This window comes from Culex pipiens, chromosome 3, assembly GCF_016801865.2.
Source record: "Culex pipiens pallens isolate TS chromosome 3, TS_CPP_V2, whole genome shotgun sequence".
NCBI lineage: Eukaryota > Metazoa > Arthropoda > Insecta > Diptera > Culicidae > Culex > Culex pipiens.
The window spans coordinates 23,546,302-23,573,883 of NC_068939.1; the positions used below are offsets into that span (position 1 = coordinate 23,546,302).

Below are 27,582 nucleotides of genomic sequence, written 5' to 3' on the forward strand. Positions count from 1 at the left end.
TGCTTCCTTGCGATGGCTGGCCGCGGTCTGAGTGGTGTTTTTGAGCAACTTTATAAGACCACTAAGAAACCATTAATAATTTCAGTCTAATTGAGAGAACTTAAATTAATGATCAGCTCCATTGTTTAACTTTTTTTTTTTTTTTTTTTTTTTCATAAAATTATTTTTATTAGGTCCTTTTCGGTACTGGGACCTGGTTAGGACCGAGTCGGCTTTTGTAATTACATTTGGCTTAATAATTACAGAGGATCTTGTGTGTAAATGTTAGTGGGAGGGGAGCCGATTACCCGCGGCCTACTCGGGGTTAGTAGGGAAGGGATTGATGTTAAAGACGAGGCGTGGGAAGGGAAGGGGGATTGTGTAGGGGTCTTGGTTGGCTCTGCTGGCCTTTGCGTTTTGTCCTCAGCCGCAACTCGGTGTCCAGCTGCTGGGGCGTTCTTGCTTTGCTTCCGGTGCAACCAGAAACGACGGCTTTGTACGAAGGCGAGTTATACTAACAGAAGGAAAACTAACTGAAGAAAAACAAACTGGAAGAAAACTAAATGGATATTTTGGAATCTGAGAGGAACTGATAGATCGGATAGAGAACATCAAGGTCAAGTTGAGATAACGCGTCTCGCATCGGGATTTCTGGTGGTCTTCCTCGGGCCCTGAGGGTATCTTTCAACTTAATTCTGTGAGCCTGGTGATCTGGACACGCCCATACGAGATGGTCGATGTCCTGATAACCATGCCCACAGTCGCATAAGTTCGTATCACTCATGTTGATACGGTAAAGATGAGCCTTGGACGAGTAATGGTTCGACATAAGGCGGGACATCGTTCTGATGAATCCACGCGTCAAGTCCATTCCCTTGAACCAGGCTTTTCTTTGCACCTTAGGTCGTATGGAATACATCCAACGTCCTTTGGTGTCGCCGTCCCATTGTGTTTGCCAATCCAGGAGCGCACGCTGCCTCGGAAAACCGTAGCATTCTTGTAGGCTAATTGGCCTTTCAAAAATGTCTCCACTCTCAGCACCCTTCTTGGCGAGCAAGTCCGCTTTCTCATTACCCGGAATCGAGCAATGAGCGCGGACCCATACCACCGTGATGCTGAATGACTGAGCCGCCAGGTTGTTTAAAGTCTTACGTATTTCCGTGAGGAAAAACGTAGACTCCCTGGTCGGCTTCAGAGACCGGATAGCCTCAACAGAGCTAAAGCTATCGGTGAAGATGAAGTAGTGGTCAGGTGGCATGGTCTCGATGATTCGCAGTGCGCAGTAAACCGCGGCTAACTCTGCGACGTAAACCGAACTCGGGTCCTTCAGCTTAAAGAACAGCTGATGAGATTCATGATGAACACCGAAGCCCGTACAGCCGTCGAGCTTGGAGCCATCGGTGAAGAATCTGTTGTTTGGAGGAACATGGTTGTACTTAGATGCGAAGATCGACGGTACAACTCCCCGCAGAAGATGGTTTGGGATGCCGCGAGTATCGGCTTTCATGGACGTGTCGAAGCCAATCAGGGTGCTGCTGGTTAACGGAGGCGTGCGCTGTACCGTTGTGCTCGGGCTCCACTCCCACGATGACATAAAGTCATAATATAGAAGCATGCGCCGAGACTCAACGTGAAGGTTCAGCAACGTTTCAAAATTGTCAATTACCAGTTTATTCCTGTAATCACACCGGATCAGGAACCGGTAAGACAGTTCGTAGTAACGAGTTCGCAGAGGCAACACTCCCGCCAAGACCTCGAGGGTCATGTTGTGAGTTGAGTGCATGCATCCCAAGACAATGCGAAGGCATCGGTACTGTATCCGCTGGAGAACCAACAAGCGTGATTTCGCAGCTGACTGGAAGCAGAAACTGCCATATTCCAGCACCGAGAGTATCGTTGTCTTGTACAGTCGAAGCAGGTCAGAAGGATGAGCACCCCACCGGTTGCCAGAGACGCTGCGCAGAAAATTAGTTCTTTGCAGGCACTTTTGCTTCAGGTAGTTAATGTGCTTCCCCCATGTTCCCTTTTGATCGAAGATGGTACCCATGTACATGAAGTGGTCCGACTGCTCGATAGTCTTTCCCGAGAGAGAAAGATTGAGCTGCGGCGGTTCATGCTTCCCTGTAAAAACGACCAGTTCCGTCTTCTCCGGAGAGAATTCAATACCCTTTCCAACTGCCCAATGGGCCAAGTTGTTCAGGGTATCTTGCAAGGGTTCTAGCAGATCGACTTCCTTCTTGGCAGCGATTGAAACCACTGCGTCATCTGCGTACTGTATAAGGGTGCAGTCTCCGGTCAAGCAATCATCGATGTCGCTGACGTAGAAGTTATACATGGATGGGCTAAGGCGTGAGCCTTGTGCCAAACCCATGTAACTTATCCGGGTGATTGCCAGATCACCTTGCACAAAGTGCATGTGTTTTTCTGACAACAGGTTGATGAGGAAGTTGCACATCGTCGGATTGAGACCGCTCCGCCGCAGCTTTACTCCCAACACATCGATGGAGACTGAATCGAATGCACCCTTGATGTCTAGAAAGACAGAAGCCATTTGCTGTTTCTTACCACGGGCTATGTCGATCCCTGTGGCCAGCAAGGCTAGACAGTCGCTTGTTCCCTTGCCTCTCCGGAAGCCATACTGCGTGTCTGACAGCAAGTGCTCTCGTTCCATCCATGGTTCGAGGCGGTCGAGGATCATCTTCTCCAGCAACTTGCGTAGACACGACAGCAAGCTGATTGGACGATACGAGTTGTGGTCGGACGCCGGCTTACCGGGCTTTTGAATGGCAACCACCCGGACCTGTCGCCATTCGTGTGGAATTATGTTCTGCTCCACGAACGTGTTGAACAGATTCAACAGACGCTGCTTGGCGACGTCCGGAAGATTTTTCAGCAAGCTGAACTTGATCTTGTCCGGACCAGGAGCAGTGTTGTTGCCCGTCAATAGTGCTATGGAGAGCTCTACCATCGAGAAGGGAGGATTAGAATCGCTCCCATCAACAACGTCGAATGATGGTTGTGTCGGCACCGAGTCCGGGCACACCTTCTTGGCGAAATCCAATATCCACTTGTCCGATTTTTCCACACTCTCGTTCGGAACGGAACCTCTACGCATGGCCCTCGCAACGCGCCACAGAGTGCTCATGGACGTATCTGCTGGTAGTCCTTCAACGAACTCCCGCCAGTACATTCGCTTCTTCCGCTTCAGAGTATTACTGTACCTGCGATCAAGAGCTCTGTACTTTTGGAAGTTCGCTCGGATTCCACACTTGCAGAAGTCCACATAAGCTTCTGACCTGGCCGCCGAGAGATCCGTACACTCCTTGTCCCACCAGGGAAGTGGAGGGCGCGTTCGGATGTACGGTCCCGGGACGGGTTTCGTCTGAGCTTGTAACGCACTGTCATAGATCAAATTAGCCAGATACGCATATTCTTCAAGCGGTGCCAACCCATCTCGCAACTCAACTCCAATGGAGACTGCCTCCGCGTACTGTTTCCAGTCGATATTTCGCGTCAGATCGTAAGGCATCTCCACCGTTGTCGATTGCTGTGGGCCATGGCTAACCAGAATAGCGATCGGCAAATGATCACTGCCACGAGGATCTTGGAGCACGTTCCAGTCACAGAGAACTGCCAAACTGTTGGAACAGAGCGACAAGTCGATGGCACTCGCCTTCGTACCGGACGAAGTTGGCGTTGGTGGTGTTGCAATCCGCGTAACTTGCTTATCCCTGTTTAGGAGGGTCATCTGGAAGTCGTCGCACAGTTCATGAATCAGATATGCTTGAGGGTCTGTCTTGTGGCTTCCCCACTCGGTGCTGTGAAGATTAAAGTCACCCAGAACCAGTCGCGGTGCCTGCAACAGCTCAAGCATACCCCACAACTTTTGTCGAGTTAACGACACCTGTGGGGGAACATAGACGGACACAATGCAAATGTCCAGTCCTCTGATCCTGGCCTGTACTGCGACTGCTTCGATTCCTCCTAGCTTCGGGAGCGTGACCTTTCTAAAAGTGTGGCATTTCCTGACCCCAATCAGTACGCCTCCACCTCTATTTGGCCCTGTCCTGCTCTCTGTGATGATGTTGTACCCCCGGAAAGCTGGCGTCTCATCTCCGATAAGAAACGTTTCGCTCAGCGCAAACACATCACAGTCCCGTTCGAATGCGAATTGTTGAAAATCGTTTAACTTGGGGGTTAAACTTCTACAATTCCATTGTAGAAAGGAGATGCCGTTTTTCGTTTTTGGTGTATTACCCATCAAAGGAAATGAACGACAAGAGGGGCATCGTGCTAGCAAGCTGTTTCCCGATGTGTCTAGCGAGAGGCTCAAACCGCTTTATGATTAAACGCGTCGGTTCACTCACAAAAGAGCACAGCCATTCCACGATTGTGGAAAAAGGAAGGACTCCTTTGAAGGCATCGGTGATCGGATTCGGTTGAGGAACCGTTTTTAGGGGGATCTTTGGCAGCTTGGGAACGGGCTTCAGCGGTTTGAGAGGAATCGGTGCCGGCTTCGGTGTCGGCTTCGGAGCGGGCTTCGGAGCGGGCTTACCCGACGGACCGAAAGGAAAATCCTCCTCGAAGTTCAACGAGTCACTTTCCTTACCCTTGCCGCCAGCGGCTTTCCTGGACTTGGAAGCCTTGTTGCGCTTCGGGTTTGGCCCGGAAGAGTCACTTTCCTCGTCTCTCTGGAAGAGGACCTCCACATCGGATTCTTCGTCCCCCGAATCTTCGTCCGCCAAAGGAGCGAAGCGATTGGGATGGGTCACCTGACTAAGGATTTCCGCGAAGGACTTCTTGGAGCGTTCCCTCAAGGATCGCTTCATCTTGTCCTCGCGCTCCTTGTACTTTGGGCACTGCCGAGTTTTGTGCGGTTCCCCGCCACAAAGCAGGCATTTTTCAGCCTGCTTTTGGCAATCCACGTCCTTGTGGGGGCCGGCGCACTTTGAGCACTTGCTCTTGTTGCTGCAGTAGGTCTTGGTGTGTCCCAACTGCTGGCAGTTTTCGCAGCTCATCACTCGCGGAACGTACAATCGAACTGGAAGCCGAAGCTTGTACAGCTCAATGTAGTCCGGCAGAGCTGACCCTGCAAAAGTCACCCGGAACGAGGCAGAAGGAATGAACTTCTTCTGGCCACCCTCGGAGGTGACGTTGCCCAGTTGCCGGCACTCGAGTACCTCCACAGCTGGAAGTTTAGGGTTCTTGAAGCGTCCCACCGCCCTTGAGAGGTCGACAAGCGACAGACTGTCATCGGTCACCACGCCATCGATTTCGACTTTGTGGGCCGGAATCCAAACACGGTACTCAATGCTGAACCGCAGATCAGTAACGATCTGATTAGCTTGCACCGCGGAGTTCACGATCACGCGGAGCTTGCTCTTGTTCAGCTTGGTACATTCGACCACCCCAGGATAGTGCTTCTGCAAATCCTTGGTGATCTGTACAAAGTTTAACGGCTTCTGTTTGGGCCGGAAGAAGACCACCCATTCCGTTTGCGATCCCTCTTGATACTGACGAGGACGAGGAATCGGTTTTTGGTAATGAGGATTCAGGGGCGGGGGGGGATTTGGATCTGGATTCGGCACCGGTGTTTTAGGAGGAATTGGATCTGGATTGGGAGGAATCGGTTCTGGAGTCAAGGGAGGAATCGGGTCTGGAGTCAAGGGAGGAATCGGTGGTTGAGGGGGAACCGGATTCGGATCTGATTTAGGACGCTTTCGCTTCTTCCTCTTAGACCCGTCCGTGGATCCCCCTTTACCGTCAGCATCCTTATCCTTCAGGAAGTGGTCCCTGTTGGTGGTGTTTGAAGGAACTCCCGAGACAGAGTCCTCCATTTCCACGTCCTCGTCACCATCAATGGTTGAATCGAAATCAGATTCCTCGTGTTCCGACTCGGTCGGATCCATGATTGAGGAAAAAAACGGAAGAAAACTAATCAAAACCAAAAATAAGACTAAAATAACGCAGAAGAAATGAGAAAAAAAAAATCTAACAGGAAAAAAAAAACTATGAGAAAAAAAAAAAAAAAACTAAAAGCAAACAAAAAACTCGCCTTTCGCACTCACCGCCGAACTGGCCGCACTGGCTGCCGCCCGCAGCGGGATGCGCGGGAAGCTCGTTTGCGCGCGCTTGTTGTTGTTGTTGTTGTGCTGCCTGCTGCCAGCCACGTAAACAACGGGGTTGTCTCCGACCTGGCCTGGACGAAAACTGGTCCGCCGACCGCAGTCGACTCTCCGGGGCCGATTCCACCGACCAACGACCGTCTCTCGCCTCAGCTGCCTCCGCGGCCGCTGCTGCTCACTCCTCCTGCTGCTGCTGCTCGGATGCAGGAACTCGTTCCTCTTCCGCTGCTGCACCGCCGCCGTGTCCACGACGACCAGATTGTGGCCTCTCTAACCACCGGAACGGGCTTGTCCGCTCGCACACGCCTCGGAATCGCCGTGAAAAACGCACCAAACACACCGCGAAAAAACACGACTAACCGCTGAGACTTCTGCCGGAGCAAATGAACAGCTCCATTGTTTAACTTCTTCAAACTTAATTTTCTGCGAAAAGACGAATGAAATATAAATTTTGCGTAAAATGTCCATAAACTACCCCTGAAACCTGGCAAGCAATTTAAGTCGCCTCTTCACTCGGCTTCCGATGATTCATATCCGGCCAAATTTGGTGGCGTACACTATCGAGACAGAGAAAGAGCCGCATATAATGTCATATTTTGTTGCAAATCAGCGTCATCCCCACCATTTCGAAGACAACCGAGTCCTCATTGCGGCACATTGCGCTACCGGAAGCGGATCAACGCTTGGATTGTGCCCGCTCCCAGACAGCCACAGCCGATCTTCGTCGTTCATACGCCAAATGCGGTATCATTTTAGCACATTTCGTCATCGTATAATTTTGCTGCGGAGCGGGGTGTTTTGGGAATTGTTGGCTATTTTTTTTAAAATAAGTTGTTGATTTTATTAATTTTATTTTATTTGGGTTTCAAATCGGTTAACCGAATGTTTGCATGATACTTAGGATAATCGAACCAAAAGCTTACTGCGAACTCATTTCAAGCAAATTATTCAAATTTGAATGCCTTAAAACTAATCAATTGCATTTTTTTTAGTATTTCTTCAGTGCCATTTTGGCCCGCGAATTCCCAAAAGTAAAAAAAATGGTCTGAAAATTCAGATTTGGTTGTGGAAATAGATGCACAGTTGAATACTTAGTAATAAATAAGTATTTTAAAGCATTAAATTTGTTTTTGGCATAAATTAACCCTCTAACGCCCATGATTGCACCAGAGCACCACTAATTTTTGACTTCAAATTGACATTTCTCAAAAACTATTGAATGAAGTGAACTCATTCTTCCTGCACAGTGTTAATACGAATGTTTACTGCTTGCAATTCAAATTTCATCTAATTTGGTCAAGTCTGAAAAAAATGGCAAGGAAAAACGTAAAAATCTCAATTTTGCTCTGGGCGGGATTTACATTAATTTGGCTTATTAGTAAAAATGTTAAAATTTCAGTTTACAGATCCGCAAATGCCCAGCGCTTTCAATAGCTAGAGTTTTTTTTTTAATTTAGGCCGTTGCAAATATTTTTCAAAGTTTATGTCGCCCCCCCCTTCAAAATTGGTCCGAAAAATCAGGGGGCAAAAAATATTTTTACAAAAAAATATCAAAATTTCAATGGAAATAGAAGTCTAATCAACTGAGAACAATCTAAATCGCCTTTTTCTGCATTGATAATCATATTTAACATGTTTGGACTCGTTTAAAAATATTTTGAACTTTTATGAAATTACAATGTACAGCACCGTAAAAACTTTTTTTTCTCGTAAAAATAAAATTTTCGTCAGTATTTAGATATTTTGAAAATCAATGATTGCAAAACAACTGGACAGGTGAATGATGCATTTTAAAACACTTTTTTCATTCAAATGTTGACACCGTGGCCTGTAATTTCAATTTTTAGCTTTTTTTATTTTTTTGCCAGCCCCCCCTCCCCCCCTCTCGACTTTGATCAGAGTCGAGGGACATAAACTTCAAAAAATATTTGCAACGGCCTTAGATGACATATAAAAACAATAGCTTATTGGACCTTAAAAAAACTCTGGATTTTCTATTGAATTTAACATATTTTTTAATAGACTGGGGTTTATATTTTCGTATATTTACTGTCTTAAATTTGAAAAAATATCATATTTAATTATTTTTCATCGAACAACAGAATTTATGGCAAATCAGGACAAATGTAACATTTTAATACAGCTGTTCAAGCCAAATTTTTTGCATAATGTTTTGATTTTGTTTTTTGCCTTCCTCACTTTACTGAGGAAAGGCTATAAAATCACTCGAAAACTGAACTTCTCAATTAGACCTCCTAGACCCACCTTCACGTATACCTATCGACTCAGAATCAAATTCTGAGCAAATGTCTGTGTGTGTGGTGGGATGTTGATCAAAAAATTGTCACTCGATTATCTTGACATTGGCTGAACCGATTTTGTCCGTTTTGGCGTCATTCGATCCGTCTTGGGGTCCCATAAGTCGCTATTAAAAATTATGCGGTTTAGTTAAGTACTTCAAAAGTTATGCTAAAAAAACGATTTTAACAAAAGTCCGGAAGATTGTAAAAAGGGTGTTTTTTGTAAGAAACCCCGGCATGTTATACATTTTTAGAAAGGTATTTAAAAGACCTCTTCAACGCGTCCAAAACATTGAAGATCTGACAACCCTATCAACAGTTATTAGCACTTAAGTATTATTTATGTACTTTTTAGAAGCCGGATCTCAGATATCATGATGAAAACGTTGTCCGGATCTATCATGCAACCTGTCGTTTGATAGGTAATCAAAATACCTTTCCAATGCGTTCAAAACATTTAAGATCTGACAACCCTATCAAAAGTTATAAGCACTTAAGTGTTATTTATACACTTTTTGGAGGCCAGATCTCAGATATTTTGATGAAAACGTTGTCCAAATATATCATGCGACCTATCTTTGGATAGGTAATTAAAAGACCTTTCCAACGAGCGTGTCTATTTTGGATAGCATTAACCTCTAAATGTGAGGAAGGCACCAACCACCTAAGGGTGGATTAAGTAACGTTTTTTTATTGATTTCGGTTAAAACAGAAACAGAACAACACAATTGGTACTCAGATTTCCAAAAGTATTGCTTTAAAATCTACTGTACCTATTCAGACCCCCAATTTTCCCTAGTTTGTAACCGATGGCAGTTCCTGACCCAATTGTTACTGTGACTCTGTTTGTATCGCGTTAAATAGCATGCAGGAATATACTTGAGTTATTGGGCGGAGCTTCACTACTCCCACTGGCTAGGACAAACAAAAGCCAAGACACCATAGCAGTACGCAGCCAGTTCCATACCCCCACGATTGCTACCCCACAAGAAGGAATCTACAAAGGAAACCGACGTTGGTAACTGTTTGGTAGCCGATTGGTAGCAAGGATTGACAGAAGTCTGGTTGGCGGCAATACCGTAGATGACTTGCGAAGTCAAGAACCGGGAATCGGTCTATTTGCCCGAAGGACCCGTAACCAGACAACCGGCCTAGAAGTCTGTCGGACAGCAGGTAATTGCCGCCGTAAAACCAAGTGTGACCCAGTACTAATGTGTCCTGTGAAAAGGGCCCCTCAATGTTTGACCCTTAGTGTCATCCCTGGTCGACGGAGTGCCGTCGAAGCCGGACGTTTCGGACGCTTCCGTGATGTCCCCGTGGAACTCAACAACCCCGATGTGTCCACGTCCTTGGTGCTCGATTACGGGCAATGTTCCGGCCAACCGTCAACACCGGCCGAAGACCCAATCCGTCACCACATTGGGTGGAGCACAGGACAATCGGACGGGTCCACCAGAAGCCACGCGCATCAACCGCTACCGAGTTCCAGGATCGGGAACCGTGATCCGTGTAAGCGACCGGAGGTCGCGTAACCATCATCCGGAGGAGATTGCTGGAAGAAGGAGAAGCTGGGAGATCGTCGAGCTGCTGGGGCCCCAAGAAACCGGAAGGAACAGGTCAGATAGACAATAAGAAAGTGGGAAAATTGAGGTTAGAAAAGGTGAAGGAAGTTAGTAGGAATAAGTGGGAGAATAAAAGTGTGCACAAAAGATAATAAAAGTGGTGTTTCGTTTGGTAGCTCAAGTGTTTTTCCTGTGTCCGATTAGTCTAGTGTGGATAAGCGTGCCGACCTTGAAGTGTTTTTGTAAAGTCCCTGCATTGAGGAAGGTCTCGGCAGACCGAAAGTTACAAGTTGGATGTAATGACTTCAAGATAATTTGTAAAATATGTTTTATATAAAACATGAAACTCTAAACATATTTAAAATTTTACGATGACTCATTTATTTGTTGTCGTTTCTTGTTATTTTTTTAACCTTTTTCAAATAATTTTTTAAGCTTTTCTAGTCATAGCATATAAAAAATCAATAAAGTAAAAAAATATAAAAATGTCAGACTTATTTAATTACGATTTAAAATGGATTAAAAATTGTGGTTCATTTAAAATCCAAGGCACACCAAAGTACAAAAAAAGACTTTTTTTTAATTTCTTTTGAACTATCTAAAAACTACTGTTCTTTCTTGATTGAGTTGTAGATTATCACAATGGTATTGAGGAATTCTATGATTTGTAGCTTGAAAAATATAACAAATATAATGAAAAACATAGATTTTATGACTGTTCCAAAAATTTCCCGGGATCCCGGGATATACATATTGAAATAACAAGTGTTTTCAAATGCATTTTACACTTGTTCAGTTGTTTTGCAATCATAGGTTTGCAAATGTAAGATTTTACGAAAACAAAAAGTTAAGCGAAACAAAACTTTTTGCGGTTCTGTACAACGTAAATTTTCAAAAATAAAAAAGATTTTTCAATAAACCCTAACATGATTAAAATGATTGTAAAAGCAGGGGAATGCATTTTTCAATTGATTTCAGTTATTTGCACTTAAATTTTCATTGACATTTTGAAAGTTTTTGAACAAGGTTTTTGCCCCCTGATTTTTCAGACCAACTTTGAAGGGGGGTGACAAAAACTTTGATTAAAATTTGTAGCAGCCTAAAAAGAAATATCTTCAGATTTTAAAAATTAAGTCTTACAGTCGTGATTTTAAAATTGGAACACGAGTTATGGGCTGACTTGACGTATGGATTGGAAAATTTCATAATCTACGTTTTCCATATCAAAGATAAACAAACAACTGCATAGCAACGAATATCAGCCCAGCAAATTTTCTAAGTTGATTGTAGATGACGGCCGTAAGTTACGTACTTTCCTAAGTAACTTATCTATTTTACTTTACTTAGATGTTCTAAGCTAAGTGGTTGTAGATAGCCCATTATTTAAACTTTGGCATTCTTTGTAAAGTTTAGTTATGCCGATTGTAAATACCGTAAACTGGGGTCAATCGGGACTCAGGCCAACAAAATGTGTACATCCATTTCCAAATTTATAAGCTTTAAGGTGAAGCCGTTGACCATTTTCAGAGAAAATGGATCATCACTCTAAAATGCTCTGTATCTCATTAAATTTAACGAATTACTGCACCAAAATGAATCAGCATGTGCCGGTTGTTGCCTTCTTGAAGCCACTGAAAGAATTTTTGGTCTAAATCAAATGTGTTTCAAAATTTATATAATTTTGTGGTACAATCATTGACGTCCTAGTTGGCAATCATTGATTGATGACGATTTCCATAACTTTACAAGGAATGTGAGAATCGTTACAAAAAGGAATCAGCATGTGTAGGGCACTATTCTAAACAACTTGTTGAAGAAATTTTGTCAAAATATTAAAAGCGACGCAAAATTTATATCTTTGAAAGATAAATTATGTCAATGATGGAAGTCTTCACGTTAAATGCTCTAAAAACTGCTGTCCTTATTCAGACTGTAATCCCGATTCACCCCAGATTACGGTATTCACTTCAGTTTCACATGTTAGGCCATTGCAAATTTTGTCTACCCACCCTCCCTCCCTTTCCCAATAAATTAGTGGACAAAAAAAAACTAATAATTTAATTTTCATTGCAAGAATTTGTATTTTTTTTTTCGGTAAAAAGTATAAAGCATTTTGTGATACTTTTTGCATCAAAATTTTGAAAACTGGGAAATTTGAAATCAATTTTAAAATGTCACAAACTATCAGAAAAAAATAAATACCAAACCAAAAGTTGATAGATGAGTGATTAACGAGAAGTTCGAAAAATCCCAAATTTTTTTTTGAACTGTTATTTTTTCCACACAAAGTACTACACTTGCCAAACTGATCAGTCCAAAAAACTTCGACAGGCCCCCAAACCCATCACGTTGTGACGATCTGGTTGCGGGATCGATTTGAAATTCAAATCACGTCACACAAACCACGTGGAAATTGCGCGCTGGCACGCGTCTATCTGGCCGCAAATATTTATTCCGACATGATGTTTCTCGGTATTTTTCCTGGGTTGCTGGCGCTCATGACGATGCATGAAATTTGTCAATCTGATTATCAACTATCATCCATGACAGGCCGGGGGTGGAATGCTAGACTAGTCACTTGATTATGCAGATTTGATTTCTATCCCCCCGAAAAAAGTGCTTTATCAACCGCCTTCACAATTTGCCTCGTTGTCGTCTTCGGAATGAAGCAGCATAAAACTAGCACAACCGGAAAATTCGATCCGTTGCCCAAGTGCAATCTGGACTGTGGAGTGTTCTATTCTTTGAAAGAAAATTGGAAGAAAAACCTTGGAAAAAATCTCCTTTCGTCGATAGTTATCCTAACTGATGGACAGCTGTTTTGACAAGCGTTTGGGATATTGGAAAACCGTTTGTCTCGATGTGACCATTGATTGGCTATTTTCTGGACCAATGAGTGTGTTCCACTTGATTGTTGTGATTGGAAGTTGGAACCAATAGGGCTTTGTTTCTTGGAAAGTGTTTATATTTTTCTGAAGTAACTAACAAGTTACAGGAAAGCTATTGGAATTTGGGTTAATTTTCAATGATTCCTGTGCAATTTTTAAATTTTAGTTTAGTGCATTTTTGTTGTCTACATCTAAACCTTTTCATGTTCTAGATAAATTCTCAAGACAAATTTAAAAAACAGAATTCATGTAAAATAAGTAACTACATGTTTCTTGCGATACGAATAAATAAACTCTAAATAAACGTACACCGACAAAAACAAGTGCAAATAATTAAATTCAAACTTACAATTACGCCATCTATTGTTATACCAGATACCGTTGAATTAGCATTTGCCTGTTTTCCCCCCGTATTTCCATTATGGAAAATAGTATAGATACACACTAAAGTGCCAAAGAGGAGCTCGGAAATTCAGCATCTCGTTTGGAAATGCTAATGACTGCCGAACGAGGCGAACCAATTAGCTCTCGTTCTGTTGCCGGAAGAAAATTACCGTTTTCCTCTCGAGGATCGGAACGTTTCATTATTCAGCGCTTTAATCAAACGCAAATCCGATCTCTTTTATCTGCAATCGTTTTCAGCATGCTGGCTTGTTGGCTAGATTATGTTGAAGTAGAGTTGGAAGGTGTATTTTAAATTGTTCATTTTAATAATTTATTGCGTTACGACTGCAAGCAGCATAAATATGGTTTTAATTGTACACAGAAAAAAATTCATGGTAATATTACATCTGGGAAGGGGTACATCTTTTATGTCAGAAAAAAGGTGTAATTTTACCTCTGGAAATTTGGAATTTTACCACTTTTCTGGTGTAATGGCACTTTTTCAGTCTAAATTGAGGTAAAATTACATCATAAAAGAGGTAATATTCAACCTTCCAAAATTAAAGCTTCCAAATTTACATTATTTTTTTCTGTGTAGTTTATGAAGAACAATTAAAGTTTTACATTTTTTTTGCTTTATGCACCAATATCAAACATTTAAAATTATTTTGGATACAGGGGAGAGTGGGGAGACTTGATCCCCGGGGACACTTGATCCCAAGCCTGTATCTCGTCAGCATGTGGGTAAAACAATTAGCTTTGTTCTAGAAAGTTGTGCGAAATTGACTAAAACTCATTGTAGAAAACAAAGAAAAAAATTTAAAAATGTTTAGATTGTTATACACACATTTTTCTTAAAAGTGCTGCAAAAAACTCCCAAGAGATCTTTTTTCTTTGTTTTGATAAGTATAAAAAACACTCAAAAATTGTTCAAAAAATATTTTTTATACATAAATTGTTTGATAAACATATCAACTCCAAACCCCTTACGCATTTGACGTTAAATTTATCGTCATACTATTTTTACAATCAATTGTTTAAAAAAGTGCGTTTAGGGAGACTTGATCCCTAGATTTTTACAGTCGCTGGAATCAGCATCAAGATTAAACAATTGGGCTGAGTTTTCGTATATAGTTTCCTTTGATATAGTTGTACATAAATTACTGCAGTTTGAACCATTTTTCAAAAGTTTTGTGAACAAAAATTACCAGCTTTTGTAAACATGCTCAATTTTGGTCATTAAATTTTTAAATGTTTTGCATGCTAAACTTGTTATATTTTGAACACAAACGTACAGGTTTAATGTGAAATTGCTGTAATTTATAGAAAATTAAAAGTTTGGATGAATAAAAAACATTTTGCTTAAGATTTCTTCAAAATGTTGAAAGGGGGATCAAATTACCCCAACATTTTTAAAATGCCGATTAATTTTTTTTTTTAAACGCTTGGCATGATTCGAAGAGATTATCTGATGAAATACCCTTATCAGCCAAACATAGTTGAATGTTTAAGATTTCAATTCATGCAAAAAGATCATAGTTTTGTGAGAAATTAACAGAGTTATGTGCGATACAAAAATGGGAATCAAGCAGACGTGCATTGGCACGCTCTGCACTGGCACTTCAAATTTAGCACTTACACCAAGTTCAAAGCATGCTACTCCAGCCCAGTGCTAGTGCTATTATATAGCACTCCCATTTAGCACTCATAGATTTTTTTTTTCCTTTTTAAGGGAGTCTTTTTAATAAAAGTTCTCAAACAAATTTGATAACCGGCCAACGGAAATCTATTACAACTGCAAAATACCTTATTCCAGATTCTTTCATAAAAAAACTCAGGGTCCGCAAAATCTTCAAAATGTATAAATTCAAATGTTGTACCCATTCAAATGCCAGCCTTGTCACGTCCATTTATGTCTCCAGGCCACCTGGAACTGATTTTCGGGTACTTCCAACGATCAACTTGATTATTCCATGAAGCTTATTATTTTGATTCTAGGGCAATAATCTGCATCGATTTAAAAAAAAATCACGATTTTTGCTAAAAGCAAAAACAAAAAGTTCACCTTGAAGGGATCAGAACGATGGATCTTCTGCTTACATTCCTTGAACACTAGCACTGCACCAACTTTACAGATGAATGTGGTTGTAGTTAGTTTCATCACATTCTGGACAATAATGACAGTAACCTTGATATCAACAAATGAAAAAAACAACCTGGTTACCATTTTTGTTCGAGTGCCAGGGCGAGTGCTATGATGTAAAGCGCAGTGCTATCCGTTAAAATAGCACGCGTGCTAACAGCGTGCAGTGCCAATGCATGTCTGGAATCAAGTCTCCCCACTCTCCCCTAAGCTTTTTTTTTAAAAAAAAAAAGATAGAAGGGATTTCTGCATTCAACATCTCTACATTATTTATCTATTTAAAAAGTAAACCCTCAGTCTACTTTTGCAACCTGCCACAATCAATCGAGTTTCCGGTTCTTTTGGAATCTACTGTAAGACTAACTTTTCATCCCGCAGCCATGATTGCAGGATTGCTTTTTCAATCCGGTACATTCCCGTAAGAAAAAAAAATGATTCCATCACATCTGCTGTTTGGTAAGATTAACTAACCTCTTCCTTCACACGAATGCATCCAATCGTTGTTTGCAACCGTCAGGCCCTTATCCGGACTTCCGGTCATGTTTGGATCCGTTCCCTTGATGGTGCTTTGGTGTGTAGGGATGTTCAAATCTTAGTTATTTTTAAAATTTAATTTTGTTAAAAAATACTTTTGATTTATAGAGTAAAAACTTTCCAAATTGAAAATTGAAAAATAGGCAAATTTTACAAACTTAAGCATCCCTAAAGCAACACAAAAGTAAAAACTTCCGGCAAGGATAAAGGGATGATGTGTGAAAAGCGGAAATTCTCACGGACGCAGATGTTGTTAAAACTAATTTGATTCCCAGCTCACACGGGCCCTGCAGCAGCAGCAGCAGCAGGACGTCCTGGATGCGGAAGCGAAAGGTTCGGAACATCCCGCGTATCGGAACTGGAAATTGCAACTGTGTGTGATGTATTGCTTCTAGGTGGTGCAGGAGCGGGGTTTTCTACAAGTGTTTCGGGATGCTGCGTCGAAGTTGTGATTTCTTGACATATTTTGCGGTTTTGCAAAAATATTTAAATTTGAAAGAGAAAAATACTTAAAAATTTCCAACGAATATGATAAATTGTTAAAAGTTACAAATATTTTGTAAATGTCTAATCAGTTCAGATAGCATAACAACACCGTGACTTGTACTCAAGCTGCTGACTGCCCGGAAACTGGTCGACATGCTGACCGGCTGACGTGTTTAGAACTATCTATTGATTGTGATCCGGGGGAGAAAACCTGTACGTGATGAAGTTAGACAGTTTGGGAGATCTGATTGGGAAGAAATTGAACTACATGTACCGTCAACTGGGACGAATTGGGACTACACTCTGAAAAGGGATAGCACGTTTAAAAGCACTTAAAAGTTTCAAATTTGAGAATAAATGTGGCATTGTTGCTCGAAATCTGGTCTAGCCGAAACCACTCATGAATATCAAAATACTAGGCTGCAACATTGCTAAAACTGCCGTCCCAATTCACCTTCTAGTTCTCTATTCACTATTTTCGAAATATCTTAAAATATGATAATAAATGCCAACGGTTTTTATTTTCATTTTTATCTTCATAAATTTCAAAATAGTAGTCAAGTTCCAAAAAGAAGTGTTGGATAAATACGACAAGTGCTGAGAAATCAAGTTTCGCTACTTGTTGCTTACATTTTTTTTGCAGTCCCGAAAAACGCTTTTTGAATGGAATTTTATGTCAAACATCCATGTGTTAAGTAAATTCACCCTTGAAAAAATAATTGAAAATATTACTTTTCCATACTAGTGCTAATAGGTTCAACTTTTCAGCACCCATTTCAGTGCTCAAAAGTAGAATTTTTCAGCAATGGTATTGAAACCCGGGCAGACGGTAATAACAAAATTCATTTCATTTCATTAACAAATACTGTTAAAATAACAGAAAATGTTATGGAATCTTTTTGAAAAATCAATTTTTGCATAAGAGTTTAATAACAGTTTATGTTGTCATAACAAAATTTGTTATTAGGCTGATATTTGTTGAAAGCCAAAACAACTTTGGAATAACATTTTTTGCTATTGAAGAATACCCCGGATTAGTTGTTAACATAACAAAAAATAATAACAATGATTTGTTCGAAGACTTAAAGCGTTATTAGTCAATCAACAATCCTATAACAAAATATTCATAACGATGAATAGAAAATCTTGCTATAAATAACATAAAATGTTATTAGCCTAGTATTTTCAAATATCAAAAAAAAATATTTCAACGTTATTACCGTCTGCTCGTCAAGGTATTAATTTTCCAGTCTGTTATTTTTTTTATCTGGGTTGTACCCAAAATGACAAAAATTGTTAAATTTTTAGATAAAGGTAAATTCAAAATTTTGTTTGAATCAAAAAACTAATTTCTTATGAAAGTGAAACTTTTTCAAGTTTTAGCTTCTAGACACATGATTTTAACCTTTTGAAAAGTCATATCAAAATTCAAAATTTAAAAAATACCCGATCAGACGGTAATAACTAAATTCATGCCATTCAATAACAAATATTGTTAAAATAACTGAAAATGTTATGGATTCTTCTAGAAAAAAACAATTTTTGCATAAGAGCTGAATAACAGATTATGTTATCAAAACAAAATTTGTTATTGGTCTGATATTGATTGAATGCAAAAACAACTTGGGAATAAAATTTTTTGTTATGGAAGAATATCTCCAACTGTTATTGGGATGATCGGATTAGTTGTTAAAATAACAAAAAATAATAACAAAGATTTGTTCGAAAAATAACTAAAAGTGTTATTAGTCTGTTATTACAATAACAATCCAATAACAAAAAAATCATAACGTCGAATAACAAATCTTGTTATAAATAACATAAAATGTTATTGGCCTAATATTTTCAAATATCAAAAAATGTTATTCCTAAGTTATTTTCGTCTGCTCGGGTAGTTTATCGATAAGATCCGATTTTTTTTTTTCAGCGTTCAAAATCGGACCATTAGTTGCTATCATATCGTCAATTGAATATTATTAGGGTTACAATTAAGAAAACCTCATTTTTCCTATTTGTTTTTTTTTTCAGAGACCGTCCGAGAAAAAGTGCCCCACATTCAAAAGCTTAGAAAATTTATTGCAAATGAAGTATATTTTTTCGAGGATTCTTTACTCGTAGCATTTTTTCCACCAAACATTTTCTTAACATTTTTAAGGGAACAAGGCATTTTTGCGCAAGTAATTTCAGTCGGTCCAAGATCTGCTATTTTTGTTAAATTATGAATATTTGAAAATATCAAAAAAATATGGTCATAACAAATTCAAAATTTAATTCAGATGCTGAATTGTATTTGCAATCGAAAAATACTTATTTTTTTTATTAGGTGCTAAAACGTTATTTTTTACATATCGTAAATATTCTATGAATTAAAAAGGTTCTGCAAATAAATATTTTTTTATGGTTCTACAATTTGATTTTGTGTAGTGTACAGCTGGTTACTGAGATAAATAGTGTTAGTTAAGAATTAGAATTGTGCTCTTCCTTTTTTTTTAAATGATCATTAAAAAAAATTGCTCTAGTTTTACTGCTTTTAAATTTAAAAATAAAAGTGAAACTATTTTTGAGTGAAAAATTAGTGTTTGCATCTGAAAATTACCGTTCAACTTTTATTCCTAAATCAATTTTTTTCAATTTTTTACTTTGTTGACAGTTTTTGCACCATCCTATAATCTAAAATAAATCTTTTGCAGTTAAACATGTGGACAGGGATGGAATAATCGCAAAAACATCATTTTCGCTTGCGAGCTTTCTTCAACCGCAAAAGAGAGAGGAGGCAAATCATGCAAAAAATCGCTCCCGAACTTCTCCAAGAAAATCAATCTGTTGATGATTTTTTGTGAATGTCCTTTTCACCTCCACTTAAAATCAGTTATTTACCTTTGTTTACAAACATTGTTCATCTACAAAAAATGAAAGTTCATTTTTCGACGTGTGACGTTACACTTGCAAGTGTAGTTGTGAAAAAGATGTTCCGCCGAATATTCAAAATGATGATTTTTTTAGATTCCTTTTACCGATCTTTCGTGCGCGAGAAAGGAGAGCCATGTTCCCTTCGGATTTTTTCTCTTGATAAACGTGTAAAGATTTTCTTTTGATGATGATTCTTCCATCGCTGCATGTGGAAAAATCTAAAATTAATAAATGCGTAGCGTATTTTGAGAATCAAATTTTTAGTGATAAGAAAAAAAAAGGGTTTCCCCGTTTTGGTAACTAACCTACTAATTTGCCGAAGACATCATGTCGATTAGAAAGTTTTTTGCCAAGACACAGATTTTTGGATATGTTCAGACACTATTTAATGGACATTCCTCAAATTCATATGAAAACTTTGAACAAAGATGTAAAGTTTTATCCAAAACAAAAATTACAAAATTTTAAATCGCGAAAAAATGGCAAAAAGCAAGAGAACTGCTCAATAGATTTATTGACATAACGAAGACATTATCTCATCTTATTGACAGATGAAAAATGGACAATTTTTTGTCGAAATAATGTCATTTGGAAAATAACATCAAATCGGGTTTTATGGAGAAACATTCCTTTTTCTTTGAGAGCACACGATTATGAAACAAACAAACTACATCAATATCTCAAAAGTGAAGAAAATATGGGATATTTATGCGGAAAAGGGCAGTTTACCTTCATGAAATGTTGTTAAATGTGACATGATCATAAATATAATTGAACAACAAATTCAACTTGACAATGAAAACTCTTCCAACCTATGAAGAAAAGTTTACCCGAATGCCTCGAAAAGCTCAGCTAAACATCTAAACTTCTAGTTCCACCTGCCAGGCAGCACCAACCACCCACCAAATGGAAAATAATTAACCATCGCAATTTACTCGAGTGGTGTCGGCACTTATATTTATTATTGTTATTAAAAGTTTTCCCCGATGTGTGTTCGTGCGTGCGTGCGTCCGCCCGCTCGTCCACGTGTGAATGAAACAAACCGCACATGAAACTAACGGACGTGTTAGTTTCCCACATCAATTTAGCCACTGTGGCACATACGAAAACCTCAAACAACTGTGGGTGTGGGTGGGGGTGGAGTCTGAAATAGAGGAAAAGTTTTCCTGTTGTTTGGGTTTGGGGTGGTCCTAATTTCACAAGACTCGTTAAATCAATTAAGTTTTGCCATGATTTGGCAAATTTAAATCAATTTTTTTTATTTGGCTGATTTCAAAACGAAGCTAACTTTTTGAACTCGTCAAAATGGCACACTTTTGGCACCACCCTACAGCTCATTCAACAATCATCATCACTAGGCTCCTGGGCCTCGTTTCCCCACCCGTGGGAGGACACCCCGCTTCCGGAAACGTATACGGTGTGAGGTTCGGGCTGTTAATTAGATTCTCGCTCGAGCTCCTTTCCCGAAACCAGTCAAACTGATACTCACAACTCCTCAACTCATGAGTAGCACTGTACAGCATTTGATTGGCAGAAAGACTCCTTTCGAAATCGAAACCCAGTGTGGTGTGGTGGAGGTGAAGGTGGCATCCTCCAGGAAAGAAACAATTTAATGAACTTTCCCAGTTCGTTCGTTGGGCGGATGCCTGTGAAGTCCTGGTAGAGAAGCTTCAATTGAAATTTTACAAGATGTTGGCACTTAATTAAAAACTTTTGTTTTCCCAGAAAGAGAGTGTGGCAACATCGTCGGAATCGGCTTCAAGAGCCGCTAATTGAAAACCGGGAAAAGGGATCCTTGTTTTGGGTTCGGGAGCTTCAGGCTAGCAGATAGAAGTTTGGAACCGTTGATTTCTGGTTAATTATTGTTTGGAAAATGCTTTTTTTAATTTTAAGATTTTTTAAAGCTGAAACAATAACATCAGTTAACCGTTTTGTTTTACAATTAGAGCCCCCCCTTCAAAGTTGGCCAGAATAATCAGGGGTCAAAAAAAAAATATTTTTTCGAAAAACTTCAAAATTTTAATGAAAATTAAAGTTTAATCAACTGAAAACCAGTTAAAATGCATTTTCCCGCGTTTATAATCATATTCAGCATGTTTGAACTCCTTTGAAAACAGTTTAAATTTTCATGTAATACCAATGTACAGTCCCACGAAAAGTATTTTTTTGCGAAGAAAAATTCCGTCTATACCAATGATTGGAAAGCAACTGTTCGCCTGTAAAATGCATTTTAAAACACTTTTTTCATCCAAATGTTGAAATATAGACTTGTAATTTCAATTTTTATATTTTTTTTTGCCCCCCCCCCCCTCGGCTTTGGTCAGAGCCGAGGAACATAAACTTCAAAAAATATTTGCAACGCCCTTATGTTATTAGATTAATCAGACTTATCCACTTTGGCGAACTTGTAAGTATAACGTTATTTTTAAAATGATTTTTTTGTCAAAAAAGAGCAATTGAAAAAATAATTGCAATTTTTGAAATAATCGTGATAACTGAAAAATATCTACAAATATTTTGACCTTATTATACATTGTTATTAAGTTTCGCCATAAATCCACCAAAAATATATTAGTCGATTTTTTTTATATTGTTGGGTTGGGTTATTAAAAAAATGGAAAAGCCTAGCAGGGGGCTCAAACTGCCCATCATTGAAAAAACGGCTAATATCCACTTTCAGCAAAAACGATGTATTAGCACCAGGTGGTAGAGTATGTTCCAACGCATCTTCTGAAACTTGAATTTCACTAAAATAGTGATTTGCTTTGGCTGCCGATGCCAAAAATCAAACGGCTAATATGCCAATCTTATGGGAAATTGCTTTGACGGAGATATGGTGACCAACGATGCCAGATTATTTTTGTAATTTTTGGGATCGAAAAATCTGTCAAATACAGATTTATCTGTATATCTGGCATGGCTGATGGTGACAAACACTAAAACGCGTTTTTCTCGGAATACTTGATTTGGCATAATAGCCGAATCAATTTTGGGCAGCAAAGTGTTTGAGTGGCACGTAAAATTTGAGGCTCACATAAGCTTGTTTTTTTTTTAATAAATATCGTTATTTAAACCATAAAATTGTAAACTACATCTATTATTTTAAGTTTTTTGAAATTGTAGGTATTTTTTGAACATATTCGTCATTTTAATATTTGAGAACAAAAAATTAAATTTTTCCAACAGTTTTATTCAATTGGTTAAAACAAAATAACAAAAAATATTGCAATTTTCATGCCTCAACCAACACATATCAGGTTATACAATAACTTCGAAAAAAATATTTCACGGTCTGGTTTAGGTTGATGGGTGATTGATACTTTTGTGACTGAAGACATTCGTTGTTGTTCAAACAAATGAAAAATGGTCTTTAACTTGTATTTTCACATATATTTTTTTTCCTTTAATTTTTTTAAGGGGTGATTAGAACTTGGCAAAATTGAGTAATTTCATTTTTAAATAAATTGCTACTAAGATTTTAAATCGTTGTAAACAGATTTTCAACAATTATTCCTCAAATTTCAATAATATTTTATTAAATTTTGGTAAGCCTGAATCAGATGTTACGTACTCAATTCGTTTCCCAAATGTCTTGAGCTCGAATCCCAAGGTTGGCGGTTTATAAGTGCAAAAAAAGTTTGGGCCCAGCATATAAAAATACACTTTAGTAAAATTTTAACGTTTCATAAACTCATTTCCAAAAATGGGTGATGTACTTTTTGACGAAATTTACTGTTTTCAATCACATTCACACGTGTGAAATTGTTTGAATAAATTGGATTTTTCAACAAAATATCCGTTTCGTATGTATATTCAGGATTAACGTATAGAGAAATCATTGGTTTCATACAAACTAAAACTAAAAAAATTCTCTAAATCTAAACTTTAAGAATTATAAAATCACATTACAGGTGGTTCAAAGGGCCATTTTACACACCCAAAGTTAAAGAACGAGAGGATAGTCCTCAGGAAAATAAACGTGAGGAAAGTGCTATTTTGCGAGAGTAAAGACCTCTCGCGTGTTCATTCGTTCATTGGAAGAGTTCATCCTATTGAGTGGCTTATATGGACAAATGACCGCCACTTAGTCACCGAACTTTGGTGGCCCATACGGCAAAGGCACGGTTCAATAAGCTGAAGGTCTTGGGTTCGAGTCTCGGTACCGGTACTTTTTTTTTGATAAATGAACTTTTTTTGAAGATGAACCATGAGTAAAGTACTCTCGGTAATTTCGGGATTTATCCTCTCCGTCCTCTCGTATGCCGATGCCCAGTTCTGGGTGCATGATCATTCAAAATGGGTCCACGAGCCATGCTTTGGACGATTGTCCAAGAAGGAGGAGGGGCGAGGTATTTAAAAGTGAATAATGTTCAAAACATCAATAAATTTAAAAAAAATATGTAACTAATTTTACGATCTGAACTCCAAATAAAAGTACCCACGCTTCCCAAACATGCAAAAGATCGTTGAGCAATTCTCTACGAAATCGGTCTTTTCTCTTCAATTTTATTTTTTGTATTTTAAATCCGGCTGAAACATTCTTGGTGCCTTCGGTATGCCCAAAGAAACCATTTTGCATCATTAGTTTGTCCATATAATTTTCCATACATATTTGGCAGCTGTCCATACAAAAATGATGCATGAAAATTCAAAAATCTGTATCTTTTGAAGGAATTTTTGATCGATTTGGTGTCTTCGGCAAAGTTGTAGGTATGGATACGGACTACACTGGAAAAAAGATAGGTACACGGTAAAAAAAATATTGCTGATTCTGTATTTAACTTTTTGTCACTAAAACTTGATTTGCAAAAAAACACTATTTTTACTTTTTTTCATTTCTGATATGTTTTAGAGGACATCAAATGCCAACTTTTAAGAAATTTCCAGGTTGTGCAAAAAAACTTTGACCGAGTTTTAAATTTTTGAATCAATACTGAATTTTTCAAAAAATCAAAAATTTAACTTCATTTTTCAATGTTAAATCAAATTTGCAATCAAAAAGTACTTTAATGCAATTTTGATAAAGTGCATCATTTTCAAGTTAACTCCATTTTTAGGTGACTTTTTTGAAAATAGTCGCAGTTTTTCATTTTTTTTAAATAAGTGCACATGTTTGCCCACTTTTGAAAAAAATATTTTTGAAAGGCTGAGAAAATTCTCTATATTTTGCTTTTTTGAACTTTGTTGATACGACCCTTAGTTGCTGAGATATTGCCATGCAAAGGTTTAAAAACAAGAAATTTGATGTTTTCCAAGTCTCACCCAAACAACCCACAATTTTCAAATGTCGAAATTTCAGACTAATGGTCCGATTTACAATGTTAAAATATGAAACATTCGGGAAACTTTCGGATCTTTTCGAAAAAAAATTTTCAAAATTTTCAAACATTATAAAAGAGCGTAATATTGAATGTTTGGCCCTTTTGAAATGTTAGTCTTGATTTAAAAATTGGCAAAATGGCTTCTTTGGGCATACCGAAGGCACCACAAAAGTTTCAGTCGGATTAAAAAATACAAAAAAAAAATCGAATGACCGAAATCTGAGAGAACTGCTCCATTCTAAACGCTGAAGAATAAATTTGAAATTGATTTCAGCGGATTGCATTTAAATTTCCATTGACATTTTGAAGTTTGTAGCAATTTTTTTTGCCCCCTCATTTTTGAGTCGACTTTGAAGGGAACTTTGAAAAATATTTGTAACAGCTTTATTGCGCGCTCAGCACCCAATTTCAATTTGCTGGTATCTAAGCCTCTGCTCAATTATTTAAATTCAATTAATAATATAGAGTAAAAAGTGATCCTTAATTCTGATAGTCAGGCCATTGCAAATATTTTTCAAAAAATATTTCGCAACTTTACCTTTGTTACAGTACAGTACACGAGTGTGTTCTTTTATGTGAATAAATTTAAATATAATAACTGATAAAAATCTGATTTATTAAAATCGACAAGTCATTACCAATCAAGTGAGTTCATTGATATTGATAGGATTGCGTCATCAGGGGTGACATTGGGTCTGGGGTGTGAGATTGGGTCATACAAATTTCAGCTTTTTTGAATGACCCAACATCACCCCCCAGACTCAATGTCACCCCTGATGACGGTTATTCATGTAATCAATTAACCAAAATAACCCTCGTCAACCAAATCCTGGTATGTATTCGGTATATCCCGAAATATTGAACCCTTTTCGATACTGATGATGGGTCCTCGCCTTACACACAAAAAAATATTTCCGAATGTTACATCATTTATGATGTAACACTTTTGCACGTCATTAAACATTTGAATTTAAATGCAATTTGATGTAAATTTGCAACAAATTGTACGTAAAAACATGATTTTACGTGTGATTCAACCGTTTACGTCGAATCTCAAGTTTACATGAACTGAGTTCACATGTGATTCATTTTTTCCGTGTCGAGTAAATTCACATATTTTTTTCTGTGTAGGATATAAGCCCAACAAACTTTCATAAGAGTTTAGAATTGATGATCTGCTTAGCAAAAAGTTCTAATAAGACAGTTGATTTTAAGCCTCATGAAATCGCCGATGGCGAAAAGTGAACATGTTTCATCTTGATCAACATAATTGATGAATACAAAGTACTGCTTTCACCAGGCAATGGTTCGAAAGGGAAACGCATTGGCACAATTTCATCTCGCAAAAACATGTTCAAACTGCTAATTACCGCAGCATGGCATATTAGCACTTCTTGTTAAGAATTTCAATTTCATCACTCTGGCTCACTCTGGAAGGCAAACAATCACTTCGAAAATTGAAAACTGTTCCTGGCACGTCAACCACCAGCACCACCACCACGCTCCCGGAAGGTAATATTTTACTAATTAATTAAATATGAATTTGCATGAAGGCGACACACACACTTTTGGTGCTTGTGAAACTTGGCGTTCGACGCGGTGGCGGCGGCGTGTAACACAAGAGTTGTTCAACTTTTCCCTGAATTCTGTAAAACATTTTCCAACCGGTTAGCAGCAGTGGTTGGCGTATTATAACGTGACGGAGGAAAAAGTGTCTTTTGCCATGCGGGGTTTTCCGCGGAACATTCGTGGGAAATGGCTTGTGGCTGGCATGGGGCGTGTGGGTGAGCCGGAAATTAATAGTTTCAGTCAGCGGCAGGTTTACATGTGTGAGCACACAGACACACATCCTGTTAACAGATTCCAGTAATTATTCATTTGATACGTTACACCGGAACGAGAGATGGTTAAGGAATTTGTAAATTGATGGTGTGGTTTCCGTAAATTTGGGAGATGAAAATTCAGCACAACTTATAACAAATATTTTTTTTTACATTTTATTTAACTTAAATTTGTTAAATATATTTTGAACCTTTAAATTTATTCCAAAATCTACTTTGTTTAATTACTCAAAATTTATGAACACTTTGCAGAACAAATAAATCATCAAACTAAAGGTGCCATAACTTTCAATTAAACTTTGATACTTCACCATGTCAACGACTACTTCCGGAAAGCTTTCCTGCTGTGAGGCCATTTTTTCACAATTTGCCTGCAAAGCCTAGAAAATCCCGCAGCAACAAAAAAAAGGCACAAAGCCTAGAGCAAGCAACTCATTCATCATTTTCCCCCTCTCTTCCATCACTTTTCCCCCAGGCCCTGGAGCCGCACTTCCGGGTGCTGGGTTGGACTCGAGGGCTCGAGGGGGTTTATAAATTATTTAACGCACTCCAACTTCACACCGAACAAAGCGATAAATTATGATAATCGGAATTATTTAAAACCGACCTCCGTTAATTATTTCCGCAATTTTGCCACGGCTGCATCCCAGAAATTGTTCAAACAAGTGAAAGCCTTTAATTTACCACCGTCGCACCGTTTGTCTGTCTATAAATTGTGATAACAGTTGCGCAAAACTAAATAGAAGCAGTTTAACTGGGCAAATTTTTAGCGCGAAAATTGCACAAAAACAACCCGCAAAGTTTACTCTAGACTTTCTCTTGGAGGATAAAATTGTGTAAAACACGAAAGAGGACGAAATTTTCACAAGGATGATGGAAGCTGCGGAGATCTGACAAAAAACGTCGAGTAAACTTTGAACTACTTTGCGCGATAGAGAGGTAAACACGGTAAAATTGTTGTCGAACTTTACTGATGTCACACCATGAAAAATATTATTTAAAAAAAAAGCCTAACAATTATCGTTCAAGCATTATACAGCTTTAGAAAATATTGAAAAAACTCTTACCGAAATTCATGGCCATGATTACAGCGTTCATTTAAAAAGTAA

At 38.6% G+C, this 27,582-nt stretch overlaps 1 protein-coding gene and 1 non-coding gene across 5 annotated transcripts in view; both read left to right on the forward strand.

The window, feature by feature from the left end:
* The window catches only part of LOC120420690 (small nucleolar RNA U3), a 208-nt gene extending 172 nt beyond the window's left edge, over nucleotides 1-36 (forward strand). The window contains exon 1 of the small nucleolar RNA XR_005605881.1: nucleotides 1-36. This exon is cut by the window's left edge and continues 172 nt beyond it. This is a non-coding gene — a small nucleolar RNA (small nucleolar RNA U3).
* LOC120420644 (peroxidasin) overlaps nucleotides 1-27,582 on the forward strand; it is a 220,764-nt gene that overhangs the window by 119,841 nt on the left and 73,341 nt on the right. The window lies entirely within an intron of this gene.